Raw genomic sequence first — 27,160 nt, forward strand, 5'->3', positions numbered from 1 at the left:
AATACATAGTTCCTTCTTGAATAGTCAGTACTATGCCAAACTGTACGAAGGAAACTTAGTGTGACGTCAACATATTAAGTGTATATCCTCTACTCTTCAAATGGCCTCCTTGATTTACCCCGTGTGTAATGGGGGAAACAAGCGGTGGACTCAAATGACACAGGTTTAAATTCTTCAGACCCCCACTAAATATACTGCACTACTCTCTCCAGTGTGCATCGACAGCCCCTCTCCTCCACCTATTGGCTAACACGCCTGTATTGATTTCTATCTGACCGGTCCGCTGGCTGGTTAAACCAATCCCTCCCTTCCCACTGAAGCTCTGGCGTTCGAGTGGGAGCACTTACAAAACAATGGTCTTAAGGAAATCAGACGCTTCAGCTACAACAAACAAGCAGTTAGTAAACTTCTTAGCATGACGAAATGAGGGAGGATGGAGAGGTGGAGGGACAGAGAGATGGAGGGAGAGAGACTCCCCACCTTTATCAGAGGGACAGGAGAGCCAGATTAGAGAAGAACATGTGACAAAAAAAGGACAGGTTATCCCCCTTTCCAAAGGACAGGTTATCCCCCTTTCCAAAGGACAGGTTATCCCCCTTTCCAAAGGACAGGTTATCCCCCTTTCCAAAGGACAGGTTATCCCCCCTTTCCAAAGGACAGGTTATCCCCCTTTCCAAAACCTATGATTCTATCCAAGATTAAAGGTGGAAGGTGTTAAAAAATCTCAACAACCAGCTGTTGTGAACCATGATAGGTTGAATTTTTGTAAATGATTAAAATGATCAAATAATACATTATTGACAAATTCTGCAGACAAAACTGAACACTATTAATATTAATACTCCTATAGGAATGACGTCTTATACTCTAACAAGAACCATAATATTCAATATTCTCTTTCTCCTATGAACTGTACTGCCCGATGGCCGTTCTACAACTGTTTTGTGTTAACCTGCTGCTGGAAACCAAGGGGGTGAGTAGTGGTATTTTTACATGGTCCATGTGCCTCCTTTCTGTACTGATCAAACATGTTGCTGCTGGCTTACAGCTAAAACAAAACATCCCCAATACTTTTATTTCAATTAGCTAAGCATTGATAATTCATAGTGCTCTTTCATAGTGCTCTGGCAGTGTCAAAGATTGGACAAAGGTTGGGTGTCTCGCTGTTCTTTAAAACAGGAAGAACATTTATTCAGAAGTCTACTAAATGGGATTCACACCAACATCCAATTTCTGACATGTATCAACTTTTAAGGTATGACCCAGGTGCAGCCAGTGTTGAAGAAACTGAAGTTTATTCTTTATACAGGGGCAGGCAAATGACAGGTCAAGGCAGGCAGGGGTCAAGGCAGGCAGAACAGGCAGAACCGGGAAACTAGAAAACAGGAGTAAGGAACAGGCGGGAGCAGGGAAACAAAACGCTGGTAGGTTCTACGAACAAACAAACTGGCAACAGACAAACAGAGTACACAGGTATAAATACACAGGGGATAATGGGGAAGATAGGTGACACCTGGAGGGGAGTGGAGACAAGCACAAAGAAAGTTGAAACAAATCAGGGCATGACAGCATATGTTTATCTACAAAACAAACAAAAAGCTGAAATTGTTTTGCAAGGCACAAAAACACACCACCCTACATTCTGACATGCCTTGGTTCTCCCTATCACCCTACAGTCAAACACACACACACACACACACACACACACACACACACACACACACACACACACACACACACACACACACACACACACACACACACACACACACACACACACACACACACACACACACACACACACACACACACACACACACACACACTGTATTGTCCTACAGGGCTGGTTATTTTTTATCAAGCCTTTCTTCAGGCGTCTGAGGTTTTGTTTAGTATTACGGTCAGTCAGTGTAATGGGCCAGAGAATCCAAATGACTGTATCCACTGAGTTTAGCTCACTCTGTAGTCATGGGCTAGGTCCCAAATGACACCGTATTCCCTATATAATGCACTACTTTTCATCAGGGCCCATAGAGCTACTTAAGAGACTAGGGTGCCATTTGGGATGCAGACATGACGCCGGAGCCCAGATGATCATGGTGTGTAATGATATTGTAATTGAATGGTAATTAATAGTTGAAAAAACACACAGCTTTCAGTGCCTGAAGGCAGATTTATACCACTATACTGTCCTCACCAGATGAGAGCTACTGATCGTTTTTTCGTAGAATGAAACAATTCCATGAACTTTGCAGTGTTTTTTAAATTTTATGTAGGTTTTTTGTTTGAACATTTGGTGTGTTTAAACACAGAATTTCACTGCCACTGTCATTTGTACAGAAATGCAGCATTACTTTGGTTTAGTTGAACCCCAACCAATACTTTCTCTCTAACTGGCTCCACACCAGTATGCTACAACACAAAGGCATTATTTCACTTGCTATGAAAACTTTGTTGAGGTATGTCTGTTGAGAATGTTTCAACCAGCAGAGCATATGGTAGCCTATTGCCACAGTCCGGCTTTGAAAGGCAACTGCTGAAGCCAGAGCAGGAATTTCACACAGCGTTGAGTGAGACTGCATAAACAAGCGCTAAGCTGTCTATTGAAAGGCTCCAAAGCAAAAGACCTCGTCCATATGGCCTCTCCTACAACTCTCCCTCCTTCAGTCAGTTTGTATAGCCCCCCCCGATATCAGCTCCATGGGCCCCACCATGCAGAAGTAACAACATCAATGGTGTAAACCCTTGCCACTTGAGATTATTACATTTCTTTTTATGCTTCACTTGATCAAAATGGAAGAAGTGGAATTTACGCCTTTTTGATGTTCTTTTTCCTGCTGCTTTCAGCGAGGCATTGGGAACTGGTTTTGTTGTTCGTCCCTGTACCAGAATACCACCCACTAAAGGGCCACAGATGCCAATCTGATGGTAGCAGACGGTCGGATGGCAGTTACCAGTTTGAACAGGGTCACTGTTGTCAAACTGTCCCATGATGCATGGCAGATACCTCCCAGAAGGCTTCTCTCTCTATTCATGGGCCGGATTTAAAACACCCTGTTTTAAAGAAAGGTTGTACCTTACGGCCACAGTAAATCTAATGCAATTTATGGTGTGCCATAATGCTAACTAACATGGGACATTTTGTAAACAGTAGGTACTGGTTTAAACACAATATGATACTGTTCGATTGTATTGTATTCAGCAACTATGTGCATCATTACTAATCCTATAAGTGTAACCGCAAAACATTTATTTCATTTTTTATTATTTTTTTTAAATCGTTGATGTAAAGTGGACAGTCATACTGGTCACAGTTGCTCATCATAACATGGAGAGTGACAGTAGCTCCAGACCTGGATGGAGAAGCGTTTTTTTTAATCAGTTTGTGTCTGGAGCGTTGGGGAGGCCAAACAGTCTGACGGAGTGACGGAAGAACCCCAACAGGCATCACAGAGCTCGGTTAGCACCTTGTAATGAAACCAGGCCTGGGTAAAGCAGCTTGGCAGCATCCCGCCTCGACGCGCGCAGTGGTCAGTCTACATTAACACACACACACACACGCATGCATGCGCTCCCCACACACACACTTAAAGGGGGCTGCTGCAGGCACCCAAAAATAACTCCCGTTAGCTATCCCGCAGACAGACATTTCCCCCCCCCCCTCCTCCCAGCCATTGGTTTCTGCTAGATTTCCGCGCTCTCGGTTGTTGGCTGAATGATATATATTGGCGAGAGATAATTAAACGCTTGGAAACCAGTGGGAAACACTGTTCTATTTGTTTCATCTAATCTACTGTACCGCAACATGGTAGTGACAGTGTAGTGACAGTGTGAGGTTGGTAGGGAGCGGGACGGGGTAGGAAAGGCCAGGGTTGATGCTGTGTGTCCTTATGAAAGGGATGGGGTGGAAAGGCCAGGGTTGATGCTGTGTGTCCTTATGAAAGGGATGGGGTGGAAAGAGTTTTAACCATCTCAGTGTTACAAGATACAAAGAATCAGTTCAGAAGGACAAGAAGATTACTGTTACTATAGTTCCCTGCATTCTCTATGGGGACTATCTTAATCTTAAAAGGAAGATTACGGGGAACTCTTGTTGATTGAAGGGTTTAGTTTGAACCCATGCCAAATCTGAACAGAATAGGACCAAAGGTGTCAATGAATGGACATGTCAGAGAGTGAACCCATCAAAGCATGCCTCTCCTCTCACCTCTCTCTACTTTGATGTGCTTCGACTGGGAATGTGGACGGAGGGGAATAGCTAGCGTCCCGGCTCTACATCAATACGTCCACGCGGACAATAAGAATAGCTGCTCTGGAGAAAGGCAGAACAGGGATGGAATCCGGACATAATACAAAGGGATACACAGGTTATGATGCCCACCGTGTATCACATTGTGATTGATTAGAATGGTTAGAACAGTGATCCTACATTAAACTTTCACTCCTTCCTTCCTTTCGTCTTGTTTTTCTTCTGTCCCCGTGAATTGGACATCAAGTTTGTAAGTATATAGAATTAAACATCAATATTATAGATGGGCTTCAATGACTCTGTTTGTGTGGGTGTGTGTACAACGTGTTCCTCTTTCTCTCCCATTAGACTGTTGTGTTCCCTAATTGTGTAGCTAGTTACCAGTCGATTCATTATAATACATGAAATGATCTGATTTGGACTCATTCAGTTCTACACAATAGAAATTGGATAACTGTCCTTGAATCTGGCTCTTTAGTGAGGCATCAATAAACTCAACATTGGGCCGAATTAAGCCAGCTTATTACAGAGCAGACACAGTGCCTGGCCATTCTTCACAGCCAAATCTGTTTAGGCAAATTAGGCATGAATTCAATTCAAAGGGACATTTTATTTAAATGAGCCGTTCGTGTTTTTTCATTTTTGTGTCACTGCTGTTGTGGAGGCTGTGTAGACGTACAATTCTTCTTATATTAATTGACAGTTGGCCTGAGTGAGGAGCGGTTATCCCTTCTATTGTAACCTTGAAACGTAGTAAGTCCTAACTGAAATTTTACTCAAGAAATATGCCTTCATTAAAGATTTGGAATAGTATCTGTGACCATACAATACCTTATTAGTTATGTACACAAAAAAAAACTCAACTCAAACCTCTGCACAAATCTCCCATTGGCATCAGTGCTTTATTTACATGTTACGTAGCCTAGTTCCTAGTCAGGATTCCACCCAGCCAGTCAGTCACTCAGTGGGTGCGTATGGTAGGAGCAGTCTCAGTGTTGAATGACTGGCCCCTCCCCTCTGTCTGTGCGTCTTCTCAGACGGCGCTTCACTGGGCAACCAAGCAAGGCTGCGTGGAGGCTGTGGACATGATGGCTCGCACCGGCGTGGACGTCAACATCAGATCGGTGAGCGAACGCCGCAGTGACAGGTGGTGTCGGGCTGTGAAGGGTCAATGACTTCAGTTCACACTGACGCCTTACTCGCTCGCACCTCATACAGGCCACAGCTACCGCATCTCCTCACGCAGTTATCATTTTCTATGTCCGTCGATTGTCCACCACAGATGCAGACGCGCACACACACACACACACACACACACACACACACACACACACACACACACACACACACACACACACACACACACACACACATAGAGATGTACAGGTGTGACTACTCTTTAAAATTCCCGCTGAGGTTATACTTCCGTTTCCCTGTGGTGTTTTAGTCCAAAGGCTTCCGAAGGAACTTCTCCTCGACTCTGGGCTGCTGGTTTGATAAAGCAGTGCACCACATAAGCTAGCTACAGATTGTACACCAGAAAATTTGATATAACTAAAGATTTTTGGTTCAATCAGACAACAACAAATGTGCAAAAGTAGCCCAATTAGCGGTAGAGATGCGGGCAGTCAAAACCAATACAGCGCTGCGAAACGGAGAACAGGCGCTCTGACGTCATGTACAGCATGTTACTGTACAGCATCTGCATTCCAATTTATGCACTTATCAATGACAAAATCTGTATACGGGATGACTCGGGCTGTGAGTGGAAAGGGTTACTAACAGAGCATTTTCTAAATTCAAATGAACCACCTGCAACTGGACACAATAATTTATAATATACTTCTTTGCCCGAATCGACAACTAAAAAGGTATCGCCAAATACAGGTTATTTGAAAATTCTATGGCAGCGGTTGGTATGGGGCTTTACACCAAAACTCGTATGTTATATTACATTATCTGGTGCACAGTCTCTAGCTACACTTAAACCCATTCCACCCCAAGTCAATGTCCCCAAGACAACTGACATTGTCTAATGTGCAGCACTGAATAAATATCAGTTAAGCATTACCTCATAAGGATTTTCACTCAATCCCTCCCTATCTGGTTTAAGTAGTGTGAAAATATTCATTGTTTGTTTTCTGTCATTTCGTTATTTTAAAAATGCTAATTTCTCTTTTATCTATCACATCATACTCTTTTTGTCATTCATTTTGGGGCTGATATAGACATTTGAGAGTTTTGTTATTTTCTCAGCCCGGGGCTAAGTTTGCCTTCACAGTAAATAAAATGGAAAACCATACCACACACAAACCCTGCTGCCTTGTATGTAGAGAGGCAGCAGAGGCAGGTGGGTGGTGGATTTATTTGAAGGGGCAATGTTGTGATTACTTAATGGCTTCTCAGACAGCCATGGGCCTGTAGAATTCAATTTAGCGTCTGCCTCTCTAAGTGTTAATCTCCTGTCCTCGCAGACCGCTGCCTGGTTATGATGCGATGTGTACACACACAGGAGAGATAATGTTTAATCCTTACCAGAGCAAAGTAAACCGGACAAGTCAGTTATTGGCTCTATAATTACATAATTCACTTTTTTGTCTCTAATCGTTACAGTGGTAATGGCACTGATGAAACGGCTTTTCAGCCAAAGCAGAAAGCAAATCAAAAATCTATAATTCATAGAATGGCTTTAAGTGCTGTGAAACTGTTGGATTCACTGAACATACTCCATTCACTGGAGGCGGTTTAGAGGGTTTTGTAGCTTTTTCTTTGACTGCCGATGAATTTCATGTGTGTGTGTTATCCCCCAAGTCAGCTTTCATCTGACATTAAAGAGCCATCGCTGTCAGCTGAACTTGAAAGGGAGGACACACAATGTTGACATGCAATGCATCACATAGATATGGTATTGCCCAGTTCACCTTAGTCCATTATATATATATATATATATATATATATATATATATATATATATATATATATACACAGATACAGTCGTGGCAAAAAGTTTTGAGAGTGACACATACATTTCCACAAAGTTTGCTGCTTTAGTGTTTTTAGATATTTTTGTCAGATGCTACTATGGAATACTGACGTATAATTACAAGTGTCAAAGGCTTTGACAATTACATGAAGTTGATGCAAAGAGTCAATATTTGCAGTATTGACCCTTCTTTTTCAAGACCTCTGCAATCCGCCCTGGCATGCTGTCAATTAACTTCTGGGCCACATCCTGACTGATGGCAGCCCATTCTTGCATAATCAATGCTTGGAGTTTGTCAGAATTTGTGGGGTTTTGTTTGTCCACCCGCCTCTTGAAGATTGACCACAAGTTCTCAATGGGATTAAGGTCTGGGAAGTTCCTGGCCATGGTCCCAAAATATCGACGTTTTGTTCCCCGAGCCACTTAGTTATCACTTGCCTTATGACAAGGTGCTCCATCATGCTTTACCACAGTTCTCAGCAGTCCAATCCCTGTACCTTTTGCAGAATATAAGTCTGTCCCTGATATTTTTCCTGGAGAGAAGTGGCTTCTTTGCTGCCCTTCTTGACACCAGGCCATCCTCCAAAAGTCTTCGCCTCACTGTGCGTGCAGATGCACTCACACCTGCCTGCTACCATTCCTGAGCAAGCTCTATACTGGTGGTGCCCCGATCCTGCAGCTGAATCAACTTTAGGAGACGGTCCTGGCGCTTGCTGGACTTTCTTGGGCGCCTTGAAGCCTTTCTCACAACAATTGAACCGCTCTCCTTGAAGTTCTTGATGATCCGATAAATGGTTGATTTAGGTGCAATCTTACTGCCAGCAATATCCTTGCCTGTGAAGCCCTTTTTGTGCAAAGCAATGATGACAGCACGTGTTTCCTTGCAGGTAACCATGGTTGACAGAGGAAGAACCATGATTCCAAGCACCACCCTCCGTTTGAAGCTTCCAGTCTGTTACTCGAACTCAATCAGCAATGCAGAGTGATCTCCAGCCTTGTCCTTGTCAACACTCACACCTGTGTTAATGACAGAATCACTGACATGATATCAGCTGGTCCTTTTGTGGCAGGGCTGAAATGCAGTGGACATTTTTGGGGGGGATTCAGTTAATTTGCATGGCAAAGAGGGACTTTGCATTTAATTGCAGTTCATCTGATCACTCTTCATAATATTCAGGAGTATATGCAAATTGCCATCATACAAACTGAGGCAGCAGACTTTGAAAATTAATATTTGTGTCATTCTCAAAACTTTTGGCCACGACTGTATATATACACATACAGTACGTGTCAAACGTTTGCACACACCTACTTATTCAAGGGTTTTTCTTTATTTTTACTATTTTTACTATCTATACATTGTAGAATAATAGTGAAGACATCAAAACTATGAAATAACACATACGGAATCATGTAGTAACCAAAAAAGTTTTTCACAAATCAAATTTGAAAATCTTCAAAGTAGCCACCCTTTGCCTTGATGACAGCTTTGCACACTCTTGGCATTCTCTTAACCAGCTTCATGAGGTAGTCACCTGGAATGCATTTCAATTAATAGGTGTGTTAATTTGTGGAAGTTCTTTCCTTTTTAATGCGTTTGAGCCAATCAGTTGTGTTGTGACAAAGTAGGGGTGGTGTACAGAAGATAGCCCTATTTGGTAAAATACCAAGTCCATATTATGGCAAGAACAGCTCAAATATGCGAAGAGAAATTACAGTCCATCATTATTTTAAGGCATGAAGGTCAGTCAATCCGGAACATTTCAAGAATTTTGAAAGTTTCTTCAAGTGCAGTCGCAAAAACCATCAAGCGCTATGATGAAACTGGCTCTCATGAGGACCGCTACATGAAAGGAAGACCCAGAGTTACTGTACCTCTGCTGCAGAGGATGAATTCATTATAGTTAACTGCACCTCAGATTGCAGCCCAAATCAATTCTTCACAGAGTTCAAGTAACAGACACATCTCAACATCAACTGTTCACAGGAGACTGCGTGTATCAGGCCTTCGAGGTTGAATAGCTGCAAATAAACCACTACTGAAGGACACTAATAATTAGAAGGGACTTGCTTGGGCCAAGAAACACGAGCAATTAATCTGTCCTTTGGTCTGATGAGTCCAAATTTGAGATTTTTGGATCCAACCACTGTGTCTTTGTGAGACACAGAGTAGGTGAACTGATGATCTCTGCAAGTGTGGTTCCCACTGTGAAGCATGGAGGAGGTAGTGTGATGGTGTGGGGGTGCTTTTATGGTGACACTGTCTGTGATTCCTTTACAATTCAAAGCACACTGAACCAGCATGTCTACCACAGCATTCTGCAGTGATAAACGATCCCATCTGGTTTGCTCTTAGTTGGACTATCATTTGTTTTTCAACAGGACAATGACCCAAAACACACCTCCAGGCTGTGTATGGGCTATTTGACCAAGGAGAGTGATGGAGTGCTGCATCAGATGACCTGGCCTCCACAATCACCTGACTTCAACCCAATTGAGATGGTTTGGGATGAGTTGGACCGCAGAGTGGAGGAAAAGCAGCCAATAAGTGCTCAGCATATGTGGGAACTTCTTCAAGACTGTTAGAAAAGCATTCCAGGTGACTATTTTGGTTACTAAATGATTCCATATGTGTTATTTCATAGTTATTTCAAAACTCTTGAATGAGTAGGTGTCCAAACTTTTGACTGGTAATGTATATATATTTATTTGAAAAATGATATTGTGAACAAGATTAAAAACGAATTTGCTCTCCTCTTACCTCCTGCCCCTTCCTATGACACACAATCCTCACCATCTCTACAAAGCATGTAAGTAGTCCCTGACCTCACTGTGGCCAGTACCGCAAAATGCATATGCAAATGCTAGAAATATGAATAGCCCTAGGGCTGCTATAGTTGAAGTCGGAAGTTTACATACACTTACATACACGTTTTTCAACCACTCCACAAATTTCTTGTTAACCAGCTATAGTTTTGGCAAGTCGGTTAGGACATCTGCAAATCAATCCCAGAACAACAACAAAAGGACCTTGTGAAGATGCTGGAGGAAACAGGTACAAAAGTATCTAAATCCACAGTAAAACAAGTCCTATACCGACATAACCTGAAAGGCCACTCAACAAGGAAGAAGCCACTGCTCCAAAACCGCCAGAAAAAAGCCAGAATACGGTTTGCAACTGCACATGAGGACAAAGATTGTACTTTTTGGAGAAAAGTCCTCTGGTCTGATGAAACAAAAATAGAACTGTTTTGCCATAATGACCAGGCTTGCAAGCCGAAGATCACCATCCCAACCGTGAAACACGGGGGTGGCAGCATCATGTTGTGGGGGTGCTTTGCAGGAGGAGGGACTGGTGCACTTCACAAAATAGATGGCATCATGAGGTAGGGAAATTATGTGGATATAGTGAAGCAACATCTCAAGACATCAGTCAGGAAGTTAAAGCTCGGTCGCAAATGGGTCTTCCAAATGGACAATGACCCCAAGCATACTTCCAAAGTTGTGGCAAAATGGCTTAAGGACTACAAAGTCAAGGTATTGGAGTGGCCATCACAAAGCCCTGACCTCAATCCTATAGAAAATTTGTGGGCAGAACTGAAAAAGTGTGTGTGCAAGGAGGCCTACAAACCTGACTCGGTTACACCAGCTCTATCATAAGGAATGGGCCAAAAATCACCCAACCTATTGTGGGAAGCTTGTGGAAGGCTACCCGAAACGTTTGACCCAAGTTAAACAATTTCAAGGCAATGCTACCAAATACTAATTGAGTGAAATAAAAGCTGAAATAAATCATTCTCTCTACTATTATTCTGACATGTCACATTCTTAAAATCAAGTGGTGATCCTAACTGACCTAAGACAGGGAATTTTTACGAGGATTAAATGACAGGAATGGTCTAAACCGAGTTTAAATGTATTTGGCTAAGGTGTATGTAATCTTCCAACTTCAACTGTATATGCACTTTATATGCATCACTTCTTATTTTTATATGAACCATTAATGTGTTGAAAATCCCAAATTGTTTGCATAGTCAACTTACACACAGCCCTGACACACACACTTATCCCACCAGACATGCCACCAGGGGTCTTTTCACAGTTTCAAAAAAGTGTACAGTTTTATATAGAGCATTTATTGCATCGACCTCCGTTCCATCAGATTTCCTCAAATAATCAGCAAACCTGGTTTAAAAAAACAGATAAAGCAACAGCTCACAGCACAACGCCTCTCTCCTATTCGACCTAGAGAGTTTGTGTGTATGCATTGATATGTTGGCTACATTTGCCTTCTTTTTTAAATATTTTTTTAAAACATATATGTCGTTCTGTCCTTGAGCTGTTCTTGTCTATTAATGTTCTGTATTATGTCATGTTTAATGTTGTGTGTGGACCCCAGGAAGAGTAGCTGCTGCTTTCGCAACAGCTAATGCGGATCCTAATAAAATACCAAAAATACCAAAATATGAAATGAGCATTGACAAACAATTTACAAAGTCAAATGACCTGTGTTGGTAGTGTAAAATGAGGTTGTGCCTCTGTCTCTTGATGTTTTCTAATTCTCCCTGTATTCCTCTGGCCTTCTCCATGCCTGGCGATTTGACTGTCGACACGTTCTGCTCTGAAGGGGGTAAGTTATATTGTAATACTCTAATACACATTTGAAATGAGTCCATACTATAGTGGTCATGAATATGGTAAAGGAGAGCTGTCACGCCTTATAGCAATATCCCCTCACGTGTGTTTGGAGACAGGATGTGTGGGCTGTAGGACTCATACAAACAGGCATACAGAAGTAAGTCAATACCAGTCTGCCCACCATAGGCATTCAACAGACAGGAGTAGGAGAGGGGTGAAGTTACATTGGGTCGTTGAATTAACTGTTATCATACATGGAGGGTTCGTGTCCACAATCAGAATGAACTGAAACTTGTACTCTCTGACATGGCAAAGTCAGCGTGTATCAGTGAAAGGAGAGGGTATTCTGTGTCTGTTTAGATCGTCTCCCTGTTTGTCAGTGGGCTTACGTCAGTAGCTTATGGGTTGTCTTGGACAAGTAACAAAACAAGCTAGCCTACCAACGACAGAGTTGGATTCCCGCTGAATTCATATACTGTGCCTTGATCTCACCCTGCTCCCTCGAAACCCCTAGTTAAACGCCCTTTACCTCCAATGTAAAGCTCAAAGTACACATTAAAGGGGCTTTGAACTTTCTGGAAATTGTAGAAGTGAAAGGTGGTCTCCTTTACCTTGAAAAAGCAGCATACAGTATCTACAGTACATGCCTTCTGTATGCTATAGCTCCTACCACACATATATTTACTGTTTTTCTTTTACCCGCCTTAAAGAGATTCTCAAGTACTTTTGTATACTTTTTTAGCCAGTAGTTCTGAAAGTAGCGCTCACGAGCCAAAAGTGGTCCCTGAAAACGGCGTACTATGTCTAGGGCTGTGGTGGTCATGACATTTTGTCAGACGATTATTGTCATGCAAAAGAATGCCGGTCTCGTGTTAAATTGACCGTTAATTAACATAAACACGTTTAGCATTGCCGGGCCTCAACGAATACAAGCCACATACAAGCCGCTGATGGGTGCCTTTGGAACATCTACATTTAAAAAAAGTTTAATAAATCAATTGAATATACAGTGCATTCGGATAGTATTCAGACCCCTTGACGTTTTCCACATTTTGAAAGTAGCACAGCTATTCAGGTATCTCCAGAGATGTTAGATCGGGTTCAGGTCCGGGCTCTGGCTGGGCCACTCAAGGACATTCAGAGACTTGACCCGAAGCCACTCCTGTGTTGTCTTGGATGTGTGCTTAGGGTAGTTGTCCTGTTGGAAGGTGAACCTTCGCTCCAGTCTGAGGTTCTGATCGCTCTGGAGCAGGTTTTCATCAAGGATCTCTCTGTACTTTGCTCCGTTCATCTTTCCCTCGATCCTGACTAGTCTCTCAGTCCCTGCCGCTGAAAAACATCCCCGCAACGTGATGCTGCCACCATCATGCTTCACCGTAGGGATGGTGCCAGGTTCACTCCAGACGTAACGCTTGGCATTCAGGCCAAAGAGTTCAATCTTGGTTTCATCAGACCAGAGAATTGAATTTCTCACGGTCTGAGAGTCTTTAGGTACCTTTTGGTAAACTCCAAGCGGGCTGTCATGTGCCTTTTACTGATCAAGGGAAACAGGATGCACCTGAGCTCAATTTCGAGGCTCATAGCAAAGTTTCTGAATCTTAGGTAAATAAGGCATTTCTGTTTTTATTTTTAATTAATTAGCAACAGTTCCCAAAAGACTGTTTTTGCTTTGTCTTTATAATACAAAATAATAATTTAATCCATAATAGAATAAAGCTGTACCGTAACAAAATGTGGAAAAATTAAAGGGGTCTGACTACTTTCCAAATGCACTGTATATAGGCCTATGCTTATACATAAGCTCTAATATGCATATGGATGTTTTGAATTAATCATCACCTTAGAAAGAGCTGTCCATTTCGTGGTGTTAGGCTTTGAAACAACATCCACAGCAACCATGTTTTCCACTCAGTTTTAACCTGTTATTGAACATCTTTCTTCCAATTGATCATTCACCGTGAGGTGAGTTTTTAAAAGTACATACTGTTTTGATGATAAGTGTTTGATGTGATTTTCAATCGCATTTGCATCGATGACAGAGTTATTTAGAGGGACAATAGAGCCCCGCGTACCAGGCCATTAGCAACCTGATGATGTCCAGAGTGCATAAGAGGAGATTACCTTGCCTCAACGGTCACGTAGAATTTTACTGCGGTCATGACTGCCCGGTGTGGCGGTAATACAGTCACCGCAACAGCTCTAACCATGTCACATATGTGCAGATATGTGCATCACGTCATTGCTCTTTCTCTCTCTGCTGTGTCTACTGAGCTGTTGGGGCCCCCCCTGCAACCTCATTGGATAAAGCTGGGCAGGCCTCTAACTAGTTGTCACTCAAATGGGAGGGGCTGGAGCTCATTTGCTTGAACTTGAATTGCTAGGGGGCTGGCCCACGTGGGGGGGGACATGTAGGGAAAATGGCGCGGCACAACTTCAAGAAAACAGTTGCTTTCAAACTAGGGATTTTGTGGCTAATTGAGTTAAAACAGTAATTCTACATGTATGACACATCCCAGCCCAAAGCAGAGGTGTAAAACATACTTAGTTGCCAAAGTACCGGAGCATGTTTTTAATACCCATACAAATGTAGACCTCCCAATACATACTTACACAGTACAGTATGTTAAGTGCATTACGTTTATGCACAGCATATTAATCTGCTCAACATCCACACGCTCACATCCATCCACACCTATTTTCAGTGGACAATTGGATTTAAAGACCCATTTGGAAGGAAAGTGACCAGAAAGAAACACAGAGGAAACAGTCACAGTACGGTGTTTCAGCTTGTCTGATAGCTCCCTAGATGCACTCTAGATCAAAGAGTCTCCCGGGCCCCGTATAAAGTCTCTGTTGTGATAAGAGTTCAGCATGACTGTGTTCCAGCGCCTCACACAGACCCATTACTCTATCAATACTGACATCAAAGTCTCACCCGGGTTGTCACTTAACTTCTCTCTGACGAAGAAAACGGCGTTCAAGTTTCGGAGCACTGTGTTTCGTATGATAATGACGCCAGAGAAGGACTCGGTGTGAGTCAAGGGTAGTAGCCCACATTAGACGGGAGTAAACGCAAAGATTCCTCACGCGTCAAAGCACGACGTGTCATTTGGTTAGTGACGATATCAGAATGTACAGATAGAACCGTTCAGACTGATGCAGATGGACAGAATGAGAGACACACCGGTTATTAAAAAATAAACTGCTAACAAATACTTCACTCTGCCTGTAACGGTTTTCTTTGGGTGAAGGAGAGTCGGACCAAAACGCAGCGTGATGATGATTCATGTTTGTTTAATAAAAGGAAAAAACTATACATGAATAACCTACAAAATAATGAAATGTGAAAACCTAAACAGTCCTATCTGGTGCAAACACAGAGACAGGAACAAGGACAATCACCCACAAACACACAGTGAAACCCAGGCTACCTAAATATGGTTCCCAATCAGACAATGACTAACACCTGCCTCTGATTGAGAACCATACCAGGCCAGACATAGAAATAGACAAACAAGACATCCAACATAGAATGCCCACCCAGCTCACGTCCTGACCAACACTAAAACAAGGAAAACACACACGAACGATGGTCAGAACGTGACACTGCCGTTCGCAATCCATATTCCAAAGCACTTCCCACAGACCTGGTGCTCTAAGATCCCCGTTGGATTTTATAACACAGCATGAGCAAAATGAGAGTTGAGTTCATAACACTGATTTGTTTGTTTTGGGACTGTTAGGGCTATACAGCGCTTCACCTGGCCTCTATACACGGACACCAGCACGTCATCCAGCTCCTGATCAACATCTACAGTAAGTGATTACACCGACCTGACTCGCTTACTCTACTTTTGTTCTAATCATAATGCAGCACGTCTATCTGATATCTTTGCCGTAATCAGACCCTCAACACACACTAGAAACGCGTCCCTACAACTGTTTGCCTACGACTACTGTTCTTGCACGTGTTACATTGTAGCTGCTGTAAAGTGTTTAAAATGCATATTGCACACAGGATATGACATATGGGTTCAGGCTCGGACACTGCGAGAGAAGGCTGGATATGCAGATCATGCATTCGAGGCTTGTCTGAAAGCCAATCTAAAGAATAGCGCATCCCAAATGACCTTGGTTAGAGCTGAAACAGAGCACCAAACTCCTCCATCAGATGACAAGGCTAGACGCTGCCGAGCCAACTCTCAAAATATAGCAAAAGGAGAGGCTGATAAGTACATATGGGCTCTAATGTGTCTAACCAATATATGAAGCCCAGTGGAGCAATTCATGATCAAGTTGTGCATCTCAAATGGTACCCTATTCCCTATATAGTGCACTACTTTTGACCAGAGCCATATGGGCCCTTCCTCTAGGCCCTGGTCAAAAGTAGTGCACTATATAGGGAATAGGGTGGCATTTGGGACTCAGCCTCAAATCTGCAGGATCCCTGTGGTGGTGTGCCAGGTCAGAGGCCTTGGTTGTGGAACCCTCCTGCCAGTATAGACAGCCATATGCTTAGAGTCAGCCTGTACCATTCACCCAGACACACAGGCCCTCAGCGTCGCTGTCTTCAGACACTCTCTCTGTACACAAAAGCATGTTTCCATATGGCCAATGAGAATAATGAGTCTGGTCTCTCTCTGCCAAGGACCCCCCTCTACAAATCCCTTTTTTTTGTGTCTTTCAGAGTCAATGAGATTGAGGCGAGGTATGGAGGAAGGCAGGGAGGGAGGATGGGCGTTTGGCCTGTCAGTCAAGTGCTCCTGTTGCTGTGTGACAGTTTAGCTCAGGGATAGGCAACCCTGGTCCTGTAGTGCCGCGGGCACTTCATGTTTTTTAAGAACTAACCTGGAAGACCAGGTGTGCTGTGTCTTGTTTTGCACGCTTTGTACAAAATAATAAAATTCAAGACGACAGCTGTTTATTAGTTAGCTATAACTGGCATGTTCATGTGTCTCCGGCCATGATCAACTGGAAAAAATGACCTCATGACCTGGGTGGTCTTAACCAATCATATCACAGTATAATACGACGGTAGAATGCAACCAATACATGCTCTGTAGTTTGAACTCAAGGTAAGTAACCATTTATTCTGCATACTGGACCAACTGCATCAACATAACAGACTCTGAAACAATGACTCAACATACTGTTACTTTTAAAATAAAGATTTCTCAGCAACTCAGCTTTTCACTGTAGCAATGACATCAAAACATGTCAAATGAATTCGATACCAAAGCATTTCAAGTTAACTTTTTAAAAACAAGTTTATAGTCTGGAACTCTTTTAGGGCAGCGATCAAACTACACCCTTTGACATTTCACAGGTATAGGACAGCTCTAGGCTTGACCTCTCTTTGTAAACGTAGCTCTTTATTAGTTAGCTATAACTGGCATGTTCATGTGTCTCCGGCCAGGATCAACTGGAAAAAATGACCTCTTAACCAATCATATCGCAGTATGATACGGCGGCAGAATGCAACCAATTACAATTCAGAATGTTGACACATATCAATATTATATGTTGAATTTAGACGATCACTGAACTGATCAATTAGCTAAGTAGCTCAGTGTGGTGCCTAGTTGGGACAAAATCCTGCACGGCTTGCAGCACTCCAGGAACAGGATTGCCTACTCCTGGTTTAGCAATGGTGTGTTGCAAACATGCACCCAATTTGTCTGAACCTTATTTCTCTATGCAAATTGGTGTTTTTTCCCTTGATTCTGTCTTCGAAAGGACCAAAGAAGTGACACACACAGTCTCCTGGGAGAACTGTTTGAATTAATGTAATTCTCTAAATCCTATTCCACCCCTGTTGGACAAGACTCAACACTCCAACATTTAACAATAGGCTTTTATTTTGAAAACTGTAAGCAACGATACTGCGTAACCATAGCGAAGGACGATTTGATTAAAAGTGAAGGAACGGTTAGTCCAACTTTATTTGTTTGTTTCAACCTGAGCTCTCGACCTCACCATACACACAGTGCCTTCAGAAAGTAGTCACGCCCCTCGACTTTTTCCACATTTTGCTTTGTTACAGCCTGAATTTAAAATGGATTACATTTAGTTTGTTTTACCACTGGCCTACACACAATACCCCATAAATGTCAGTGGAATATATACATATATATTTTTTTATAATTAATAAAAAAAGAAAAGATGAAATGTCTTGGGTCAATAAGTATTAAACCCCTTTGTTATGGCTAGCCTAAATAAGTTTGGGAGTAAAAATGTGCTTAACAAGTCACATAATAAGTTTATAACACTCTGTGTGCAATAATAGTGTTCATCTCTGTACCCCACACATACCAGTATCTGTAAGGTCCCTCAGTTGAGCAGTGAATTCCAAACACAGATTCAACCACAAAGACCAGGGAGGTTTTCCAATGCCTTCTAAAGAAGGGCACCTATTGGTAGATTGGTAAGAAATGTAAAAAGCAGACATTGAATATCCCTTTGAGCATGGTGAAGTTATTACTTACACTTTGGAAGGTGTATCAATACACCCAGTCACTACAAAGATACAAGCGTCCTTCCTAACTCAGTTGCCTGGAGAGGAAAGCAACTGCTCAGGGATTTCTCCATGAGGCCAATGGTGACTTTAAAACAGTTACAGAGTTTAATTGCTGAGATAGGAGAAAACTGAGGATGGATCAACAACAGTAGTTTCTCCACAATACTAACCTAAGTGACAGAGTGAAATGAAGGAAACCTGTACAGAATAAAAAATATTCCAAAACATGTATCCTGTTTGCAACCAGGCACTAAAATTATTACTGCCCTAAAATGTGGCAAAGCATGAATTACATTTTGAATGAATGAGTTACATTTTATTTTTGTGTCAAATTGCCAATTGGCACACCATCCCTTATGGGATTAATTGACAAATAAACAAACATTACAATAATTCACTGTGGATATTAAATTATAATTCTTCTTCCGGTGTTCTCTGCAATGCACATCGCATAAATAGTGAAAAAATGTCATGTAAAAATCAATACATAATAGTAAATAAGGTTATACAAAAAAATTATTATATCCCTAGAGCAGTAAAATAATATACATACATACATAACATACATAATAAATACAGAAAAAAAGAAACCGAATGAATTTAAACCCAGTCTGGCACAAAGAGAAGATTCATATTGGAGACAAGCCTATACACAATCTATATACACACATGCCATTTACCACATAGAAGATTCATATTGGAGACAAGCCTATACACAATCTATAGACACACATGCCATTTACCACATAGAAGATTCATATGGGAGACAAGCCTATACACAATCTATAGACACACATGCCATTTACCACATAGAAGATTAATATTGGAGACAAGCCTATACACAATCTATAGACACACATGCCATTTACCACATAGAAGATTCATATGGGAGACAAGCCTATACACAATCTATAGACACACATGCCATTTACCACATAGAAGATTCATATGGGAGACAAGCCTATACACAATCTATAGACACACATGCCATTTACCACATAGAAGATTCATATTGGAGACAAGCCTATACACAATCTATAGACACACATGCCATTTACCACATAGAAGATTCATATGGGAGACAAGCCTATACACAATCTATAGACACACATGCCATTTACCACATAGAAGATTCATATGGGAGACAAGCCTATACACAATCTATAGACACACATGCCGTTTACCACATAGAAGATTCATATTGGAGACAAGCCTATACACAATCTATAGACACACATGCCATTTACCACATAGAAGATTCATATGGGAGACAAGTCTATACACAATCTATAGACACACATGCCATTTACCACATAGAAGATTCATATTGGAGACAAGCCTATACACAATCTATAGACACACATGCCATTTACCACATAGAAGATTCATATGGGAGACAAGCCTATACACAATCTATAGACACACATGCCATTTACCACATAGAAGATTCATATGGGAGACAAGCCTATACACAATCTATAGACACACATGCCGTTTACCACATAGAAGATTCATATTGGAGACAAGCCTATACACAATCTATAGACACACATGCCATTTACCACATAGAAGATTCATATGGGAGACAAGCCTATACACAATCTATAGACACACATGCCATTTACCACATAGAAGATTCATATTGGAGACAAGCCTATACACAATCTATAGACACACATGCCATTTACCACATAGAAGATTCATATGGGAGACAAGCCTATACACAATCTATAGACACACATGCCATTTACCACATAGAAGTTAAAAATTGTATTTTAGGTAGCCCTTTTTCTTTTATTCCAGGCTTTATCTAAATATTCTGCAAACGGAAATACACAATGGACAAAAAAACATTTCAGTTACTCCTCATCTCTCAGCCACAGAATGCCAGGGTATATCTGGTGTTCTTTCTGGAATAAGAGCAAGCATATATTGTGGTAGAAAGGGCAATAGAGGATAAAATGAGTTTCATTCTCTATTTCTTCGAGGTCACAATAGTTACATAGGTTTTTATCTTCCATTTCACCACAATACTGACCTGTTTCAATATGCAGAGGCAATATCCCTGATCTTACCTGTGCACATAGCGATCTCTTGCTTTTAGGTAGGTTATACATAACATATCTCTCACACACAAATTCACCCTTAATCAAACAAAAGGTTCTCAATTTGGGTTTATGATTCATCTCCTCCACCCATTTTTTTTTCATATTGTATTAACAGTTTTTTTTTAATCATATCTATGTCTCCCTTAATTTGGTTTTCGTACAGATGTTCAGTCAGACTGTTGAAAAAGGTCAGACATTTCAATTGCCCAGGCTCCACCTCTGGATAGATCCCATTGAAAAACTTGACTAGCTATTCTGGCAGTTGGCATGTCCAACAGTCTATTCCAAAGTCTCACCATACATGCCTTCCATTTCACCTCACAGGGTTCCCAGCCCATGTCCCCAGTTATTGCAGGGTATAGGTGCAAACGTGTGGACACCTAAAAAGTTACGTACTGCTCTGTTATGGACATAGTACCTGGTTGTGCAAAGCGTGTGCAAAGCTGTCATCAAGGCAAAGGGTTGCTATTTGAAGAATCTCAAATATAAAATATATTTTTTGATTTGTTTAACACTTTTTTGGTTACTACATTATTCCACATGTGTTATTTCATAGGTTTGATGTCTTCATTATTATTTTACATTGTAGAAAATAGTAAAAATAAAGAACAACAAATGAGAATAGGTGTTCTAAAACTTTTGACCCGTAGTGTATGTAAATAGCATCTGCTTCTGTATATAGGTGTACTTGACTTAACAAATTACTATAGGGGGAGGATGCATCTCTACCCCATGTGGACTGTTCAGGTGGCAAATTGCATGAAAACACAACAAAACAATATTCTGGCTCCCTATGTTCAAAGCACAAACCAATAATTCCTTCTATGGCTTTATTGATAATTTCAATTTTATTTGCATTCATCATATCAAACTTTACACATATTTCCATTCCCGCTGAGCCTCTGGGAGCTTTCACATTAGTTTTGATGTTGAGTCCATGCCATTACATAAACTTCAATATCAATAGTTTCTTGCAGATGCAAATGCTTTTCATTTATTGAGATATTGTCTGGGTTTAAGTATTTTATTATCGGTATTCGTAATTTATTGTTTAAGGTAGTCCATCCGTTAACATTTCAATGTGGATTTGAAATCGAATCTCGTAGGGGATGGGAAGCCCCTCAGTATGTCGTAGGTCTGTCCACCCCATGTCCTTGTCCACATTGTCCCTCTGGTTGATCTCGTTTCATGACCCATCCGCTTCCCATGACGAAATAGTCCTTTCCTCCTGGTATTTCCCTCAGCAGCTTCTTGAAGTTCAGGCGATCGGTGTGGGACTTGGCTGATCAAAGGAAGACTCTGTCATAATCAGGATGGCCTCGCAGCTTCTTTTTGTTTCATAACAGAGCCACTTTTTCCTTCACGGACCGTCACGCCACCTTCACAACCCCGGGACCTTTACCTCTGTCCCTCGTCCTCTCAACTGCAATCACCTCTGTTTCGCAGCCTAAGGCCTACCGACGTCAACTGGTTCACTTTGGAGATTTAGGTCCTTGTTTTCATCAGCTGGAAGTCCAGCAAACATGATAGAACTTTGTTGTTTTGGCAGCACCTATTCTCCCAGATGCTAGGAATTCTACACGGGACTCCAGACGTCCAACTTCAAGAGCTATGTGGTCTTGTAGCTGCTTGTTATTATTCTCCAGTTGAGTCAGCAAAACTGTATGATTATCAACTTGACTTTTCATTCCTTTTTCAATACTAAGCTTCATTTCGTCCATCTTCTTTTTTATTTTTGTACCTAGACTCCTTATCTCCGTCATGAGATTAGCCATGCTATTGGCACTTTCTTTGATCAATTCGGCTCCATGCTTTTCTCACCACTGCGTAGATTTCTACCAGAGTCCATATCTTTGAAGCTTTTCTGTTATTGCCTTTCAAGGTAGATAGCCAGCTAAATGTATAGCTAGGCTCGCCAGATTACTCTCCAAACATTCCCCGACATGACTGTCAATTGACTGTCTGTCACCCTCACGCGATTCAGACTTGCCTACGGGCCGGTCTCTTTAAAAAGTTTTGAAAGAGTTTGGTTCCATAAAGAAGCAGCAGCGTTTTTTAACTTATGTTTGGGGCAAATCCAATATAACACATTACTGAGTACCACTCTCCATATTTTCAAGCATAGTGGTGGCTATGCTTGTAATCATTAAGGACTGGGGAGTTTTTCAGGATAAAAAAAAATAAAAGGAATGGAGTTAAGTACAGGCAAAATACTAGAGGAGGTTCAGTCTGCTCTCCACCAGACACTGGAAGATGAATTCACCTTTCAGCAGGACAATAACCTAAAACACAAGGCCAAACCTACACTGGAGTTGCTTACCAAGAAGAAAGTGAACGTTCCTGAGTGGCCGAGTTAGTTTTTTCTGCTTGAAAATCTAAGACCTGAAAATGGTCATCCTACAATGATCAACAACTAATTTGACAGAGTTGAAGAACTCTGAAAATAATAATGGGCAAATGTTGCACAATCCAGGCGTGGAAAGCTCTTAGAGATTCTAACATTCACTACATTACCAAAAGTATGTGGACACCTGCTAGTTGAACATCTCGTTCCAAAATCATGGGCATTAATATGGAGTTGGTCCCACCTTTGCTGCTATAACAGCCTCCACTCTTCTGCGAAAACTTTCCACCAGATGTTGGAACATTTCTACGAGGACTTGCTTCCATTCAGCGACGAGCATTAGTGAGGTTGGGCACGGATGTAGGGCGGTTAGGCCTGGCTCATAGTCGGCATTCCAATTCATCCCAAAGGTGTTCGATGGGATTGAGGTTAGAGCTCTGTGCAGGCCAGTCAAGTTCTTCCACACTCTTCCCGACACAGCATTTCTGTACAGACCTCGCTTTGTGTACGGGGGCATTGTCAAGCTGAAACAGGAAAGGGCCTTCCCCAAACTGTTGCCACAAAGTTGGAAGCACAGAATTGTCTAGAATGTAATTGTATGCTGTAGCGTTAAGATTTCCCTTCACTGGAACGTATAGGGGTCTAGCCAGAACCATGAAAAACAGCCCCAGACCACTAAACCTCCTCCATCAAACTTTACAGTTGTCACTATGCATTGGGGCAGGTAGTGTTTTCCTGTCATCCGTCAAATCCAGATTGGTCCGTCTGACTGCCAGATCACTCCAGAGAACGCGTTTCCATTACTCCAGAGTCCAATGGCGGCGAGCTTTACACCACTCCAGCCAACTCTTGGCATTGCGCATGGTGATCTTAGGCTTGTGTGCGTCTGAAGCTCCCGATGAACAGTTCTTGTGCTGACATTGCTTCCAGAGCCAGTTTGGAACTCAGTAGTGAGTGTTGAAACCGAGGACAGGCGATTTTTACGCGCTTCAGCCCTCGCCAATCACATTTGTTAAGCTTGTGTGGCCTACCACTTCGCGGCTGAGACGTTGTTGCTCCTAGACATTTCCACTTCACAATAACAGCACTTTCAGTTGACCAGGGCAGCTCTAGCAGGGCAGACATTTGACGAACTAAGTTGTTGGAAAGGTGGCATCCTATGACGGTGCCACGTTGAAAATGACTGAGCTCTTCAGTAAGGTCATTCTACTGCCAGTGTTTGTCAATGTAGACTGCATGACTGTGTGCTTTGTTTTATACACCTGTCAGCAACGGGTGTGGCTGAAATAGCTGAATCCACTCATTTGAAGGGGTATCGACATACTTTTTGTATGTATAGTGTATATTGACTCGGGGTTGAATACTTATCTAATCAAGATATATTAGCGTTTTATTTTTCATAATAGTTTTTTCAAATGTTAGTATTTTGAGTAGGTCTTTGACAAAAAAAAAATACAATTAAATCCATTTTAAACGCACTTTGTAACACAACAAAAAATTTGGAAAAAGACAAGGGGTGTGAATACTTTCTGAAGGCACTGTAAAGAGATAGGTGAGTCTCTGCAGACAGACACGCAGCAGTAGTTGTCTAACTCTTGTTTACCAGAGCTGCAAGGGAGTGTCAGTAGGAGGAAACTGTCGGTAATGAACAGAGTCAGTTACACATCCATTACTGTCTCTGTGTGAGCGAGAAAACAACCTCTGTGGGCCCTCTACCTCATTTAAACTGCTTTATAATTGCTTGGTCTACACAGATATGTACATCTACAGTATCATGTACATTTGTGGGGGGAAATAAGTACTCTGACTGAATTTACAGTTTTTTACCCAACTATTGTAAATGTATCATATTCACAGTCCAATCAACAAATAACAGCAATTTGCATCAATTACACAGACAGGATGATCTTCATAATACTCATGTTTATATTATATTACCCAATAGATTGACTTTTTGGCATTCCTTTCTGAAACTATACCAATGGAAATATTGTTTACCCTTGGCCTGTTTTTATCTACAGTGCCCTAGGACTGTATGTATTAAGCATCTCGGAGTAAGAGAGCTGATTTAGGATCAGTTTTGCCTTTTAGATCACAATTAATAAGATTACATGGACAGGGGGGACTTGCCCCTCATCTGCATATGGTCATGAGAGGTTTAAATGCTGTTTTGCATCAAGCAGCCCCAAAATGGCAATCAAAGCAGACACAGCACACCCTTATTCATTCAGATTGGATTGGCAGGGCTGGCAGATGGTAACTGTGCGTCTGCAGCGAGAGGGAGAGAACCTGAATACAGAATGAGACGTTTTAAAATCGGTGGATCCTGTGTCATTCATTCTGAAGAGGTATTACAGGCTGTTGATTTGCCTTCAGAAAGAATAGAGGAGCTGCTGACCTTTCTCTCAGTCACTCTCTCTCTGCCCGCCCTCCTCTCAAAAGCACAATTCCCTCTCCTCCACTGCATGTTATCTCAGATAATTACCTGCCGCCTTTCTCCAGAGTCCCTGGGGGCCTCTCTCTCCCTCCCTCTCACTCAGCCGCTCCATTGTGGAAGGGAATGGAGGAGGAAAAGAGGAAAATAAAAAGAAGAGTGGAGGGGGAGTTTTCAGCCCATCTTCCTGCTAGCCAACAAGCTATTTCTTAATGAGGCTCTCAGGTATTGGTGGTGGAGGCTCCCCTCCCAGTTGAGAGCCTCCGTACACAAGAGTGTAACAGTGATGAGCATTGTGGGAAAACACGGGGCCAATAGCCAGAGACCGCACCACCTCCCGCCCATCACACTGTGGAGATTAGTTTTAATGACACCCCCCACAGGTACTTCTTTAAAAAAAACGTCAGATACGGGAGCTGAGGAGCAAGTCGCTCCTGTGTCCTTCACTCCTGTTCACTCACTGACAGTTTGAGATACGACTCAAAACCATTAGTGCTGCTGGCCTACAGTATGAGCCAGCTGAACTGCCTCTAGCCTAGTTTCTAGGCTACTGTGTGTGTGTGTGTGAGTGAGGGATTTAGGGAATACACTATCATATTATTTGCTATTTTGCATGTTATGAATGGATTTATATGTAAATAAATTAATTATTGGGACTATATCAAATGATCTCCTGACTTTGCAAGTCAGATATGTTCAAAATCTAGTGTCTTGCACAGTGAGCTCAAAAAGTATTGGGGCAGTGACACATTTTTGTGTTGTTTTGGTCTCTGTATTCTACAATATCTATGAGGTTAAAGTGCACACTGTCAGCTTTAATTTGAGATGTTCATCCATATCGGGGGAAAATACCCTCAAATTAAAGCTGACAGTCTGCACTTTAACCTCATAGTCATTGGATCATTTCAAAGTGTTGGAGTACAGAGCCAAAACAACTGCAAACAATTGTCACTGTCCCAATACTTTTGGGCCTCACTGTACGTCTAAGTATCGATATACAGAAAATATCTTCTTCCCCATTTGATCAGATGCCAGAACTAACATCAGGGACTACCATGGCAAGCTTGCAGCCCATTACTGGAGTGGCAATGCTGATGTGTTCAACAAACCAGGCTCGCAGTCATGTAAGTGCTTTTACTGTGTGGCCTTCCTGTGGTTTCCTCTTGTAGCTAAAGGGAACACCACATCCACCACAACAGTTAGTCAATCCATGTAGTAGGCATAGTAGGTGGTATTGTTTCAGCCGTCTCATCCACTAATGATGTAGTTTGGTATAGTTTGAGTAGAGCTGTTGTAATTAATGGGTTGCAAGTGTCCTTTCATGTGTCCTCTCGCTTTCTGTAGACCATGGCATGCCGATACTGATGAAACATGCCTTTTTGGTCCTCCCCCTCTCAGGTGGGAAATGGTCATCAAAAGGAGGAAGAAAGGCCCAGCGCTACACCAACCTACCCTCTCTGCTCCTCTCTCGCTCGCGGAGCCAGGGGAACCTCAACAACCTGGAGTTTGGGACTGCGCCTCAGACCCCACGGCCCCCCCGCTCCCCATCCAGTATAGACTTCCACAGCTTTCAATCCCCACAGCTCTATGGAGATCATTTCTGATTAAAGATAGATAATAATTGTTTTATTTTGCATCCCAAATGGCACCCTATTCCCTATATAGTGCATATATATATATATATATAGTGCATATATATATATATAGTGCATATATATATATATATATATATATATATATATATATATATATATATATATTTATTTATTTATTTATTAATGGGTTTCATGTGTCCTGCATATATATATATATATATATATATGCAGGACACATGAAACCCATTAATAAATAAATAAATATATATATATATATATATATATATATATA

General features: G+C 41.8%; 1 non-coding gene across 1 annotated transcript; it reads left to right on the forward strand.

The window, feature by feature from the left end:
* The first annotated feature begins 13,982 nt into the window (after window positions 1-13,982).
* Window positions 13,983-26,935, forward strand: LOC110524181 (uncharacterized). Its single transcript, XR_016495477.1, has 3 exons — window positions 13,983-15,686; window positions 26,302-26,397; window positions 26,672-26,935. It is a non-coding gene; the product is annotated as an uncharacterized LOC110524181 (transcript).
* Window positions 26,936-27,160: the final 225 nt, after the last annotated feature.

This window comes from Oncorhynchus mykiss, chromosome 1 (genome assembly GCF_057628025.1).
Source record: "Oncorhynchus mykiss isolate SJ-2025 chromosome 1, ASM5762802v1, whole genome shotgun sequence".
Taxonomy (NCBI): domain Eukaryota; kingdom Metazoa; phylum Chordata; class Actinopteri; order Salmoniformes; family Salmonidae; genus Oncorhynchus; species Oncorhynchus mykiss.